We start from the raw sequence: 15,447 nt of genomic DNA on the forward strand, positions 1-15,447 counted from the left end.
ACAATACGTACGACATTGCCCATTCCACTGACGCTCTTGTCTTCTTCAAAAGAGTTAAAAATAAAAAACAACTATATTCCTCACCTTACCGCAGAGATGCTGCCAATCCATTTGTCCCATAATGGGTCTAGCTCTGCTACATCTAGATGGCAGGCTGCGTGGTTGCATAATGCAACCATACAGCCTGTCATCCAGCAGAGACACTGAGCAGCGTCAGCTACTGCTGCCCAGTATCTCATGGTGAACTCGTAGGACTTGTCTGATGTCACCACGAGTGTGAGAAAATTCTCACACTCCCGGTGCCATTAGAAAAAGTCCTGGGAGTTGACAGCCAATGAACACACTTCACCTATCTGATGTTAGTGTGAGCGACGCTAGAAATTTTCCCACGGCACTCGCACTACCATCAAAATGGTACTGGAGATGTCAGTGTACATGTGTGTAATACATGCGGCAGACGTATGGCAGCCGTGTTCCACCCATGTGCCGCATCAGTACCACATGACGAGTGCCAGGGAAGCAGTGGTACAGTAAGAGCTGTTCTCCAACGCAAGGTGCTGACGTTGACTCTTCTCATTCTCCCCTGCTCTGCCGGCGATCACACAAGCAGAGGAGAATGATGAGAGTTGTATTCAAGTGAGAACAATGACAGCAGGCGACGGCTTTTGGAATTATTACTCCCATCAGCCTACACCTGCTGCCGCTAATAACAATGACAGTAGAAGCTGCTGATGGTAGTATTTATCAGCTGGCTCCTACGATATAAATAAGTGGAAAAATGTTCATCTATATTTGGCGATAGTGAGCCAAACTGAATATTGAAATAATAAAGAAAAAAAGATGCACTCTGTAGTGCTAAAGCATGTCAATGTGAAATATATGAAATATGAATAGCAATACTGCTTCTGGATACTAGGAAAAAATTAGACTCTTAGTACATAATTTGGCCAATTCATGCATGCCCATCAACCAACAACAAGGTGGTCTCAAGACTGAAGAGTCCTAAAGGGTCTAATATGACTACCTCTCTAAGGCCTGGGTCACATTACCGTAGAATACAAATGAGTGTATGCGAGAAAACATCGCATAGCACTCAGACCAGTGTTAATCTATGGGCAGCTCACATCACTGTTTCTTTTTCGGGTGTATTCAGCGTGCAAGTGAAATCGTAGCATGCTACGATTGTACATGTATATCGCCTGAGTCTCGCCAATGCAAGCCTATGGGTGCGAAAAAAACTCGGACACCACACAGACCAGTCGTGTGACTTGCGAGAAATACGCACATATTTTCCTAATTTCAGCCCATTGAGCCATTAAATTCAATGGGGAAAATACAGTAAATGAGAAATGCAAAGCCATGCGCATGTCATATGCATGTCATAAGGGTGCATAGGTGCGAGAAAATCGCATCATCGCATTGCAAACGCATTACACAGGGATGACCATATGGAGAACACTTGTGTGACTCTCGTCAGGGAGACTCGGAACGATTTTCCTTACGGTAAGTGTGACCCCAGCCTAAAACTGAAGTCTGAATTCCTGAGTATATATGAATACCTCTCTTCCAAGTCTGATTTTATGAGTAGGTAGGACCCTGTGCAATCAAAATCCACCACATGTTGAATGGCGGAGTGATCAATCAGAAAGCTAATATACAATGACCAAAAAAAACTGACACTTCCAAGCTAATGTAAACAGGTGCCAACTAGGAGCAGCTACCTCTATATACAATAAACATTGTCACTGAATATTGAAATATTCACTCATCTCTAGTCACTGCGTGATTTCTATAGATCTTTTACACTTGTTTTCTATTTTTATAGAAGATCTTTTTGTGAATGTAGGGGGTTTTTCATTAATTGCTTTTCACTTAATGCATTGTGGTTGATTGGCTCACTCAGCTGCTCATAGAAGTAGACAAAGGAATGCTGTCTCTTTATTTTTTTCACTGGTTTATTGAGGTACAGCATAAACCAGGGCAAGTTAGCAACAAAAAACACAACCTTTCTGGCCTAAAGGAAATCAAAACAAATGACACATTCCGTGATACTGTGGGGATAAGCCAGCTCAGGAAACAAGCATATAAAAATTAAACTTTCCTATTCCTCAAACACAGCTCTGAAGTTCCCATATTCACCCAACCCTGATTGAGCCAGAAGGCTATGTATTTATCCTCTGGACTCCACCCTGGGGTGGAGATATGGTGTACAGCCTCCCACCCACTCTTCATCTGTTCTCTAAACCTAGCCCTAAACATGGCCAATTAACCCCTCTCAGCACCTAGTGTGCTGGAGCATTTTTCTATGTTCCTAGTTCCATGAAGATAATAACCTCAGCAATAAATAACTCCCAATATTTTGCCAGTGACTTTGTCTCATATCACATTCTCCCCAAAGCTGGGGGTTTTGGCACCTTCAGTCACCAGACAGGGAAGTCTAGACAGAGGATCTGCGTTAACATGCAGTTTTCCAGACCTGTGTTCCACGTGAAAATTATCCAACTCAGGAACGCATAATCTGACATTAGTCTGAACCTCCAGCCTAACAGTTAATACCTCAGGGTGTCAACTGCCTACTTGATGGCCAAACTCCTCCCATAAAAGATATTTTACATTATCTCTGGCATTTTATGTTTCTTCATCAACTGGCAGGGTGGATGCAGACCACAAATCTTCCATTTGTTTAAAATTTAAAGGCCAAACATTCTTTTTCTACAATGGTCTAGTTTTTATCACAGGAGGAAGTTTCCTACTTAAATACAGAATTGTATGTTCCTCCCCACTTACTTTTGAGACCATGCCACTCCCAACCTGACCTCTGAGGCATCTGTCTGGACCATGAATTCTTTACTGAAGTCAGGTGTGATCTAGACTGGCTGCTTTCACAGGGCAAGCTTCAACTCTTGGAATGCCATCTCTGCTTCAGGAGACCATTTGGCAATTGACATCTTTGTGCCATTAAGAAGATTGGTCAGGGGTGTCGCTATCATGGCAAAACTCAGGATAAATCACCGATAATATCCAACAATTCCCAGAAACAACTGAACCTGGTTCTTAAAGACTGCTTGCTGACAATTTTGGATTGCATCTACCTTATTTTAAGTATTTTGCCTCCTCTTTCCCAATGGACACTTCTTTGGTTTTATGGTAAACCCTGCCATCCTCAGCACATTTAGTACTGCCTGGACCTTATTCATATGATTTCCCCACTACAGATGAAGACCACAATATCATACAGGTAAGCTGCAGCACACATTTTTTGAGGGGCTAGGAACCAGTCCATGGCCCTCTGGAAGGTAACTGGAGCTCCTTGCAGCCCAAATGGCATTCTGGTATACTGGAAGCACCCATCATACATAGGGAAGGCTGTGTTAGGTGTCAAGTTCCCGTTGCTGCACAGGAGGAATCTCGAACCATCTCTGCTGTGGTCTCCCATTCTCCTCCAGCCGCAGTGGAGCCTGCTCAGCAGAGACGTCAGTCCCAGCATCTGGCTCAAGCTGATACTGTGTGGCTGGTTACTGCTGTCCTTCCAGGCTCCGCCAGAGTAACCAATACTGATCAGTGGCGAGCGGGCTCTCCGGGGACTAAGTCCTGTTTTTCTTCATCTGAGCATGCCCAAAGGATGACCTCCCATTGGAGGTTGGGGGTCACATGCTCAGGTCCTGTAGCAGTTCCTATTGGACCACTAGGAAGGTCCCAGAGAGTTTCTGCTATAACTCCGCTATAAAAGGTTTGCATGGCCGCATGGCCATGCACTAGTATAAATATGTTATCGTGTGTGTGTGGATGTATGCCTGTTCTGGTGAAGCTCCTTAATCATACCCATTCCTAGTGATGTTGAATGTTCGCGAACGATGGAGCTACCTAGCACCTGACAGTGCTATCCTGCACAGAAGCATGACTTTACTGTGTCAAATCAGCAGCAACTGCCAGTGCAGCGCCGTGCGTGACCAGTGCGCTTTCCTGACCTTAGTTAGGGTGGATAGTGGCATCCGCCAGTGTGGCGCTGTACGCACTCTGTGCGGTAAATGTTAGTTTAGTTCGGTCCTGACAACCGGTCAGAGTAGGGTGGGAATTCCCGCTTGGACTCTGCATCTGACTCAGGGCATCCTCAGAGGTGGGCACAAAAGCCACCGAGGGTCAGAGTGAGTCCAATCACCAGTTTAGTGGGAGTGATTCATATAGATCCCACCAGCATCTTTCAGCTGCACCCTGTGACTGCTAACAGCGCGCAGCATTTATTTGGCAACTCTGTGAAGAAACAGAGTTCGCTTCCATTCACACTGGGTGAGGTCTAACCCACATGTGAGCAATCGTCCCTCTGCCATTACTCAGCAGCAGATACCATCTCTGCAAAGTGGACCCCGGGCTGCGAACGCACCTTACACCATCCTTATAATTATTTGGTGCGTTCCGCCAGCTCTAACATTATACCAGTGCCAGGGTCTGGCTAGTAGTGGTGGACGAACAGCGACTGCAGTGGTACATCCAGCAGCTGGAGGGCAGGTTGGCAGCTCTCGAGCACATAAACTTGGCTGTGGATGTTACCACAGTAGCTGTTCAGGCTGCTAGCGTGGCTGCAGCTAGTTTGTCCAATGCCACCCCTGTCCTGATCTTATCCCGCCTCCCTCTGCCAGATAGGTACTCTGGCGATAGCAAGTCATGCAGGGGATTTGTGAACCAGTGTGCGATACACCTTGAGCTCCTGGCTGCACGTTTCCCTTCAGAGTGGGCTAAAGTGGATTTATTATATCTCTCTTGTCAGACAGGGTGTTGGAGTAGGCTACGCCGCTGTGGAAGTGGGACAACGGGAAAATGTCAGCGTCTAGTAGTTGTAGGAGGAGGTACACTAGACACGGCGACGTTTTCCTCCAAACTGTCCTTGAAGGGGACAATGGACAATTTCCATTGGCCCATCCACTCTTACGGTAGAGCTTTGCGTGGATTCCAGAGCGGAAGGCAATTTTATGCCATCTGCCTTCACCCAACAGCACGCAATACCCCTAAGGTACCCCAGGAGATTATCTCTTTACTCATCATTCCTGAGGGAATTGATGAGGTCCTGTTAGGGATACCTTGGCTACGGTACCACTCCCCTCATATAGAGTGGTCCACAGGCAGAATTTTGGGATGGAGTGAATCTTGTGAGGGTAGATGTCAGAGGGAGTGCATTCAGGTTGCTACTACTGAGGTACCCACAGATCTTTCCTCTCTCCCCAAGCACTATTGGCCCTATGCGGACGTGTTCTCCAAAAGGGCTGTGGAGACCCTTCCGCCTCACCGTCCCTAAGACTGTCCTATTGACCTCTTGCCTGGTGCAGAGCCTCCCCAGGGTCGAGTCTAACCATTATCTCTCCCGGAGATGGAGGCGATGACATCCAGGAGAATCTGGCAAGAGGATTCATTAGGAAGTCAGTATCAGCTACAGAGGCGGGGTTCTCTCTTCGTGCAGAAGAACGTAGAACTACATCCACGCATAGATTACAGGGGTCTTAACGCCATCACCATTAAGAACAAATACCCTCTGCCTCTGATATCTGAGCTATTCGATAGGTTGCGGGGAGCGAGTGTATTTACTAAGCTTGATCTGCGGAGTGCTTTCAACCTGATTCGCATCCGTGAGGGGGACGAATGGAAGATTGAATTTAAAACCAGGGACGGGCACTATGAATACCTGTTGATGCCCTTCGGGCTCTGTAATGCTTCTGCCATTTTCCAAGACTTTGTGAATTATATCTTCTGGGATATGCTCATCACCTTGGTCAAAGTCTATCTGGATGATATTCTCATCTACTCTCCAGATATAGACTTCCACCGGAGAGATGTTTGCAAAGTCTTCGACCTCCTACGGGCAAACTCCCTCTATGCCAAGTTGAAGAAGTGTGTGTTTAAGCAGGAGTCCTTGCCTTTCCTGGGCTATATCATCTCCGCCTGGGGATTGGCCATGGATCCTGCCAAGCTACAGGCCATTCTCTTAAAGCGGTGCAGCGCTTTATGGGGTTCGTTAATTACTATCGCTAGTTCATTCCCCACTTCTCAACTTTGGTAGCTCCCTTGGTTGCCCTCACCAAGAAGGGAGAAAATTCCAAATTGTGGTCGGAGGAGGTCTCCAAGGCCTTTCTCTCTATTAAGTCACACTTCGCTAGTGCTCCCATTCTACATCGCCCCGATGTTGATAAATTATTAATGATGGAGGTGGATGCCTCTTCCATCGATGATGCAGCCGTCCTCTTCCAGAAGGATGCTCAGGGTCAGAAGCATAGGTGCTTTTTCTTTTCCAAGATCTTCACACCTGCCGAGAGGAATTGTTCCATTGGGAACAGGGAGTTGCTAGCCATGAAGTTGGCCTTTTCGGAGTGGAGACACCTCCTGGAGGGGGCTCGCTTTCCCTTCCAAGTTTACATTGACCACAAAAATTTGATGCATCTACAGACTGCCCAGTGGCTAAATTCTCGCCAGGCTAGATGGTCCCTGTTCTTCTCCCGGTTCCATTTCACCCTCCATTTTCTCTCCAGGGAGAGAAAAATTCATGCTGACGCTCTCTCCCGCTCCGTAGTGTCATCAGAGGAGGAGGAGCCTTGGCTTATTGTCCCTTTAGAGAGCCTGAGAACTGTGGCTCCGGTTTTGCTAGAGTCTGTGCCCCCGGGCAAGACTTTTGTTCCATGTCATTTGCTACCTGAGGTTCTCTGTTGGGCTCACTCGTCCAGGGTGGGTGGACATTTTGGGTCCAAGAGGACATCTGAACTTCTGACGAGGACGTACTGGTGGCCGCATATGGCCCGTGACGTCGGAGACTATATTCGGGCATGATAAAGGTTGTTATACCGAAACGTCGCCGCAGAGGGCAGATTAAAGATGTAAGTTATACTTCACTGACTGCTGTGGCGCTGTCTTTCCTTTTTTGGATTTGTACTGGACTTTCTGGCTGGGTTGACCCCCTGGCATTGACGTGCGCCACATATTTGCCTATGGAAGGCATATGGATAGAGGGTGCGGTTTAATATTTTTTTGCTTTCATATATTCGGGCATGTGTCTCCTGTGCCAAGAATAAGTCTCCTCGACAATGGCCTGCTGGGTTACTTTACCCTCTGCAGGTGGCGGACAGACCCTGGGAGATGGTCGGGATGGACTTTGTGGTGGGCTTACTCAAGTCCCATAGCTGCACCATTATTTGGGTAGTCAACGACCATTTTTCCAAAATGGTGCATTTGGTGCCGCTTCCACGGCTACCTTCTGCATGGGCCTTGGCGGTGTTGTTTATTAAACATGTTTTCCACCTCCAAGGAGAGAATGAGGTCATCTGCTGATGCACATCGGCACCCTGCTCCGACCTTTGCTCCTGGCGACTTGGTGTGGCTCTCCGCCCGTAATATCAATCTGCGAGTTGAGTCCACTAAGTTTTTGCTTCGCTACTAGGGTCCATTCAAGGTCCTGGAACAGGTTAATTCTGTGGTCTACCGTCTGGCCCTTCCAGCATCACCAAAACCTTTCATGTGACCCTCCTAAAGCCCGTTCACATGTCCTGGTTTTCCGAGTCATCTGCTGGGACATCGGGTTCATCCACGGATGATTACGAGGTGAACGCCATCATGGGGTCTAAGGTGGCACGTGGCAAAATATTCTATTTGGTGGATTGGAAGGGTCATGGCCCTGAGGACAGGTCCTGGGATACTGCTAAGCACATTCGGGCTCCGCAGCTCATTGCGGCCTTCGAGCATAGTGACGTCCAAGGAGGGGGGCCCTAGGAGGGGGGGTTGTGTTAGGTGTCGAGTTCCCTACTAGAAGATAGAGGGCACCATCAACAATAATATTCTGTGTGCTCAACCCGCAGCATGTCAAACACAGACAATGCAAAAAGAAGAAAGAAACATGCACGAACGCAGGGATCAACAAGAAAAACAACAAATTTTATTCAATGTCTTTTGACCACACAACTTGAATTTAAAAACATTTTAAACCACAAAAAGCACAAGAATACACCCAAGAAAGCAATAAGGGAAGACAGGGAATAATACACATGGGGGAACAGTCCCTTATCAAATCTCCTCATAAGTCATATAGTAAAAATGGTTATCTCTAATTTAAATCATAAATAGCCCTGTTGTTGTGGATTGGTACCCAATATAGGCAAGAAAGTGCAAAGTGCAATTTCAATAATAACCTGATAGACAGGGGAAACAAATATAGATATACATAACCTAAATGCGCAGACAACAATTAAGTACCATACCCATACCCATATAGACATCTCAATGGAAAATCAACATAGTTGAGCAAAATAGATTAATCAAACAAGGGTGTATGCACCCAAAAATAAGCTGTAATGGACATGCCCACACTCTATATATGGCTGAGGAATTTAAGATGGAAAATAGGAACCGGCTTCCATGTAGCCCACCCAACGCGTATCGTCACCTAAGTGACTTCATCAGGGGTAAAGTAGTCCCCTGAGTAGTAGTAGTCTACTTTACCCCTGACGAAGTCACTTAGGTGACGATACGTGTTGGGTGGGCTGCATGGGAGCCGGTTCCTGTTTTCCATCTTAAATTCCTCAGCCATATACAGAGTGTGAGCATGTCCATTAGGAGCTTATTTTTGGGTGTATACACCCTTGTTTGATTAATCTATTTTGCTCAACTATGTTGATCTTCCATTGAGATGTTTATATGGGTATGGGTATGGTACTTAATTGTTGTCTGTGCATTTAGGTTATATATATCTATATTTGTTTCCCCTGTCTATCAGGTTATTATTGGTTACCAATTATGGGTACCAATCCACAACAACAGGGCTATTTATGGTTTAAATTAGAGCTAACCATTTTATACTATATGACTTATGAGGAGGTTTGATAAAGGACTGTTCCCCCATGTGTATTATTCCCTGTCTTCCCTTATTGTTTTCTTGGGTGTATTCTTGTGCTTTTTGTGGTTTTAAATGTTTTTAAATTCAAGTTGTGTGGTCAAAAGACATTGAATAAAATTTGTTATTTTTCTTGTTGATCCCTGCGTTTGTGCATATTTCTTTCTTCTTTTTGCAGGTGTCGAGTTCCCGACGCTGCACAGGGGGAATCTTGAACCATCTCTGCTGCAGTCTCCCATTCTCCTCAAGCCGCAGTGGAGCCTTCTCAGAAGAGATGTCGGTCCCAGCGTCTTGCTCAAGCTGATACTGTGCGGCTGGCTACTGCTGTCCTTCCAGGCTCAGCCATCGTAACCAGTACTGATCAGCGGCGAGCGGGCGCTACTGGGAATAAGTCCTGCTTTTCTTCTTCTGAGCATGCCCAAGGGACGACCTCACATTGGAGGTCAGGGGTCACATGCGCAGGTCCTGTAGCAGCTCCTATTGGACCACTAGGAAGGTCCTGGAGAGTTTCTGCTATAAAAGGTTTGCATGGCGACATGGCCATGGGCTAGTATAAACCTGTTATCGTGTGTGTGTGGTTGTATGCCTGTTCTGGCGAAAGCTCCTTAATCATACCCATTCCTAGTGATGTTGAATGTTCGCAAATGATAGAGCTACCTAGCACCTGACTGTGCTATCCTGCTCAGAAGCATGACTTTACTGCGTCAAATCAGCAGCGACCGCCAGTGCGCTTTCCTGACTCTAGTTAGGGTGGATAGTGGTGTCTACCAGTGCGGCGTTGTACGCACTCTTTGCGGTAAATGTTAGTTTAGTTCTGTCCTTACAACCGGTCAGTGTAGGGTGGGAATTCCCGCTTGGTCTCTGCATCTGACTCAGGGCGTCCTCGGGGACGGGAACAAAAGCCATTGAGGGTCAAAGCGAGTCCAATCACCAGCTTAGTGGGGGTGATTCATAGGGATCCCACCAGCGTCTTTCAGCTGCACCCTGTGACTGCTAACAGGGCGCAGCATTTATTTGGTGACTCTGTGAAACAACACAGTTCGTATCCATTCACACTGGGTAAGGTCTAAACCACATGTGAGCAAGCATCCCTCCGCCATTAGTCAGCAGCAGGTTCCATCTCTGCACGGTGGACCCCAGGCTGCAAACGCACGTTATACCATCCTTATAATTATTTGGTGCTTTCCATTAGCCCTAACAGGCTGTCTTCTCCTTGGTACTTTTGGGAGAGGAGAATTTGCCTGTACCCTTTTGTTAGGTCCAAAGTGGTGACTAGGGATGAGCGAACATGTTCGGTAATACTCCGCTCCACATTTTTGGCACCTGATGCACAGCCAATAAGCTTGCAGGGATTGCCTGCGCATCACTGCATTGCCGTAGCCTTCTTGGTTGTGGCATTGCTGTGATTTGCTGGCCATGTGACATCATCAGGGATTGTAAAGGAACAGGTGCTGACCGGCTCGGCACACTGAGACCATTGCAAAGCTCTAGAACACTTCATATTGGAGGGAGAGTGTTGTGAACTGTGTTTCTGGGCTCCCTCTGGTGGTCACTAACGGTATTGTGTTAGGCATGTCTTGTTGCAGGCCTGAGCTCCAGCTGTGTCGTTAAGCAGCGGGTGTTCCCTATTTAAGTCTCCTCTGGACTCAGTCTCTTGCCTGGCATCGTTGTATCCAGACCTATATGGTCTCCTCCGAATTCCTTTCAGTCTGCCTCATGCAAGAAAAGCTAAGTCTGTTTGGTACAATTTGGATCGTTTGCATTATTCAGTGTTTTTGTCCAGCTTGCTTTACATTTGATTTTCTGACTCGCTGGAAGCTCTAGGGGGCTGATATTCTCCCTCCACACCGTCAGTCGGTGTGGGGGTTCTTGAATGTTCAGCGTGGATGTTTTTGTAGGGTTTTCTGCTAACCGCATAGTCCACTATCTATTTTCTGCTATTTAGACTATTGGGCCTCACTTTGCTGAATCTAGTTCATCTCTACGTTTGTGCTTTCCTCTTGCCTCACCGTTATTATTTGTTGGGGGCTTTCTATATCTTTGGGGTTCAATTTCTCTCTGAGGTCTTATTTTTTCTCTCTAGGGGTAGTCAGTTCTCCGGCTGGCTCGAGACGTCTAGAACCGACGTAGGCACGTTCACCGGCTACTTTTAGTTGTTTGTGTTAGGATCAGGTATGCGGTTAGCCCAGTTTCCACCTCCCTAGAGCAGTATTTATATTTTTGCTATCTTGCCGGAATATCAGAGATCCTCTGCCATTGGGATCATAACAGAATGCCAGGCCAAAAGAAAATGTTTAATGCATCGCAGAAGCGGGATTAAAAAGAAGTTCTGAGGTTTTTTTTTTTTTTTTGCTGCAGTTTGCCTAGCTTCTTCCATCCCCTTTTTCTCTGAGTGGCTGAAACTCTGCTGCAGATATGAATGTCCAGACTCTGACTTCTAGTGTGGATCAGCTTGCTGCTAGGGTGCAAAGCATTCAGGATTTTGTTATCCATAGCCCTATGTCTGAACCAAAAATACCTATTCCTGAGCCGTTTTTTGGAGATAGATCTAAATTCCTGAATTTTAGGAATAATTGTAAATTGTTTCTGTCTCTGAAACCTCGTTCCTCTGGTGATTCCGCTCAGCAAGTTAAGATTGTTATTTCCTTCTTGCGCGGCGACCCTCAGGATTGGGCCTTCTCTCTGGCGCCAGGAGATCCTGCATTGGTGAATGTTGTGCATTTTTTCTGGCGCTTGGTTTGCTTTATGAGGAGCCTAATCTTGAAAATCAGGCTGAAAAAATGTTGCTGGCTATCTCTCAGGGTCAGGACGAAGCTGAGGTATATTGCCAAAAATTTCGGAAATGGTCCGTGCTTACTCAATGGAATGAGTGTGCACTGGCTGCAAATTTCAGAAATGGTCTTTCTGAAGCCATTAAAGATGTGATGGTGGGGTTTCCTATCCCTACAGGTCTGAATGATTCAATGGCTCTGGCCATTCAAATTGATCGACGTTTGCGGGAGCGCAAATCTGTTAATCCTTTGGCGGTGCTGTCTGAACGGTCACCTGATTCTATGCAATGTGACAGAATTTTGACCAGAGCCGAGCGACAGAATCATAGACGTCAAAATGGGTTGTGTTTCTACTGTGGTTATTCAACACATGTTATCTCAGCATGCTCTAAACGTTTAAAAAAAGAAGTTAATCCTGTCGCCATTGGTACTTTTCAGCCTAAGTTTATTTTGTCAGTGACTTTAATTTGTTCATTATCTTCTTACTCATTTATGGCTTTTGTGGATTCTGGTGCTGCTTTAAGTCTGATGGATTTGTCGTTTGCCAAGCACTGCGGTTTTGTCCTGGAGCCTTTGGAAAATCCTATTCCTCTTAGAGGAATTGATTCTACGCCATTGGCAGAGAATAAACCTCAGTATTGGACGCAAGTGACCATGTGCATGACTCCTGTACATCAGGAGGTGATTCGTTTTCTGGTCCTGCATAAAATGCATGATGTTGTCGTTTTGGGTCTTCCATGGTTACAGGCCCATAATCCAGTTTTAGATTGGAAAGCTATGACTGTGTCTAGTTGGGGGTGTCAGGGGATTCATGGCGATTCTCCATTGGTGTCTATTGCTTCTTCTACTCCTTCTGAGATTCCTGAGTTTTTGTCAGACTTTCAGGATGTATTTAATGAGGCCAGGTCCAGTGCCCTTCCTCCTCATAGGGACTGTGATTGTGCTATAGATTTGATTCCTGGTAGTAAGTTTCCTAAGGGACGACTCTTTAATTTATCTGTGCCAGAGCATGCCGCGATGCGGAGTTATATAAAGGAGTCTTTGGAGAAGGGACATATTCGCCCATCCTCTTCTCCTCTTGGTGCAGGATTCTTTTTTGTGGGCAAGAAAGACGGGTCTCTGAGACCTTGTATTGATTATCGTCTTCTGAATAAGATCACGGTTAAATTTCAGTATCCTTTGCCATTGTTGTCTGATTTGTTTGCTCGGATTAAGGGATCCAGTTGGTTCACCAAGATAGATCTTCGTGGTGCGTATAACCTTGTGCGCATAAAGCAGGGAGATGAATGGAAAACGGCATTTAATACACCCGAGGGTCATTTTGAGTACCTGGTGATGCCTTTCGGATTATCTAATGCTCCTCCTGTGTTTCAGTCCTTCATGCATGACATCTTCCGGAAATATCTGGATAAATTTATGATTATTTATCTGGATGATATTTTGGTTTTTTCTGATGATTGGGAGTCCCATGTGAACCAGGTCAGGATGGTGTTTCAGGTTCTGCGGGAGAATGCTCTATTTGTGAAGGGCTCAAAATGTATCTTTGGGGTACAGAAGGTTTCTTTTTTGGGTTTTATTTTGTCCCCTTCTACTGTGGAGATGGACCCAGTCAAGGTCCGTGCCATTCATGACTGGACTCAGCCCACGTCTGTTAAGAGCCTGCAGAAGTTCTTGGGCTTTGCTAATTTTTATCGTTGTTTTATCGCTAATTTCTCCAGCGTGGTTAAACCTTTGACGGATATGACTAAGAAGGGTTCTGATGTTGCAAACTGGTCTCCTGCGGCCGTGGAGGCCTTTCGGGAGCTGAAGCGTCGGTTTACTTCAGCGCCAGTCTTGTGCCAGCCGGATGTCTCTCTTCCCTTTCAGGTTGAAGTTGATGCTTCTGAGATTGGTGCAGGGGCTGTTTTGTCGCAAAAAAGTTCTGATGGCTCCGTGATGAAGCCATGCGCCTTCTTTTCTAGGAAATTTTCACCTGCTGAGTGGAACTACGATGTTGGTAATCGGGAGTTGTTGGCTATGAAGTGGGCATTTGAGGAGTGGCGACATTGGCTCGAGGGAGCTAGACATCGTGTGGTGGTCTTGACTGATCATAAAAATCTGATTTACCTCGAGTCTGCCAAGCGCCTGAATCCTAGACAGGCTCGTTGGTCGTTGTTTTTCTCCCGTTTTGACTTTGTGGTCTCGTGCCTGCCTGGTTCGAAGAACGTGAAGGCTGATGCACTTTCTAGGAGTTTTGTGCCTGACTCTCCGGGAGTCTCTGTGCCAGCTGGTATTCTCAGAGAGGGAGTGATTTTGTCTGCCATTTCCCCAGATTTGCGACGAGGGCTGCAAAAATTTCAGGCTGATAGGCCTGATCGTTGTCCACCGGAGAGATTGTTTGTCCCTGATGGATGGACCAGCAGAGTTATTTCTGAGGTTCATTCTTCGGTGTTGGCGGGACATCCTGGGATTTTCGGTACCAGAGATTTGGTGGCTAGGTCCTTTCGGTGGCCTTCCTTGTCGCGGGATGTGCGTTCTTTTGTGCAGTCCTGTGGGATTTGTGCTCGGGCTAAGCCTTGCTGTTCCCATGCCAGCGGGTTGCTTTTACCCTTACCTATCCCAAAGAGGCCTTGGACGCACACTTCCATGGATTTCATTTCGGATCTTCCGGTATCTCGGAAGATGTCTGTCATCTGGGTGGTGTGCGATCGTTTTTCTAAAATGGTCCATTTGGTGCCCTTGCCTAAGTTGCCTTCCTCCTCTGATTTGGTCCCTTTGTTCTTTCAGAATGTGGTTCGTTTGCATGGCATCCCTGAGCTGACAGAGGATCCCAGTTTGTGTCCAGATTCTGGCGATCCTTTTGTGCTAAGATGGGTATTGATTTGTCCTTTTTGTCGGCTTTTCATCCTCAGACTAATGGCCAGACCGAGCGAACTAATCAGACGTTGGAGACTTATTTGAGATGTTTTGTTTCTGCGGATCAGGACGACTGGGTTACCTTTTTGCCACTGGCCGAGTTTGCCCTTAATAATCGGGCTAGTTCTGCCACCTTGGTTTCACCCTTTTTCTGCAACTCTTGTTTTCATCCTCGTTTCTCCTCGGGCCAGGTTGAACCTTCTGACTGTCCTGGGGTTGATTCTGTGGTGGATAGGTTGCAGCGGATTTGGAACCATGTGGTGGACAATTTGAAATTGTCACAAGACAAGGCCCAGCGTTTTGCCAACCGCCGCCGCGGTGTGGGTCCCCGACTTCTTGTTGGGGATTTGGTTTGGTTGTCTTCTCGGCATGTTCCTTTGAAAGTCTCCTCTCCTAAGTTCAAGCCTTGCTTTATCGGTCCTTATAAGATTTTGGAAATCCTTAACCCGGTGTCTTTTCGCTTGGACCTTCCAGCGTCATTTGCTATTCATAATGTGTTCCATAGGTCCTTGTTGCGGCGATACGTGGTGCCTATGGTTCCTGCTGTTGAGCCTCCTGCCCCGGTTTTGGTTGAGGGTGAGTTGGAGTACGTGGTGGAGAAGATTCTGGATTCTCGTATCTCTAGACGGAAACTCCAGTATTTAGTTAAATGGAAAGGCTATGGTCAGGAGGATAATTCCTGGGTTGTCGCCTCTGATGTTCATGCGGCTGATTTGGTTCATGCCTTTCACGCTGCTCATCCTGATTGCCCTGGGGGTCTTGGTGAGGGTTCGGTGACCCCTCCTCAAGGGGGGGTACTGTTGTGAACTGTGTTTCTGGGCTCCCTCTGGTGGTCACTAACGGTATTGTGTTAGGCATGTCTTGTTGCAGGCCTGAGCTCCAGCTGTGTCGTTAAGCAGCGGGTGTTCCCTATTTAAG

This window comes from Ranitomeya variabilis, chromosome 4 (assembly GCF_051348905.1).
Source record: "Ranitomeya variabilis isolate aRanVar5 chromosome 4, aRanVar5.hap1, whole genome shotgun sequence".
NCBI lineage: Eukaryota > Metazoa > Chordata > Amphibia > Anura > Dendrobatidae > Ranitomeya > Ranitomeya variabilis.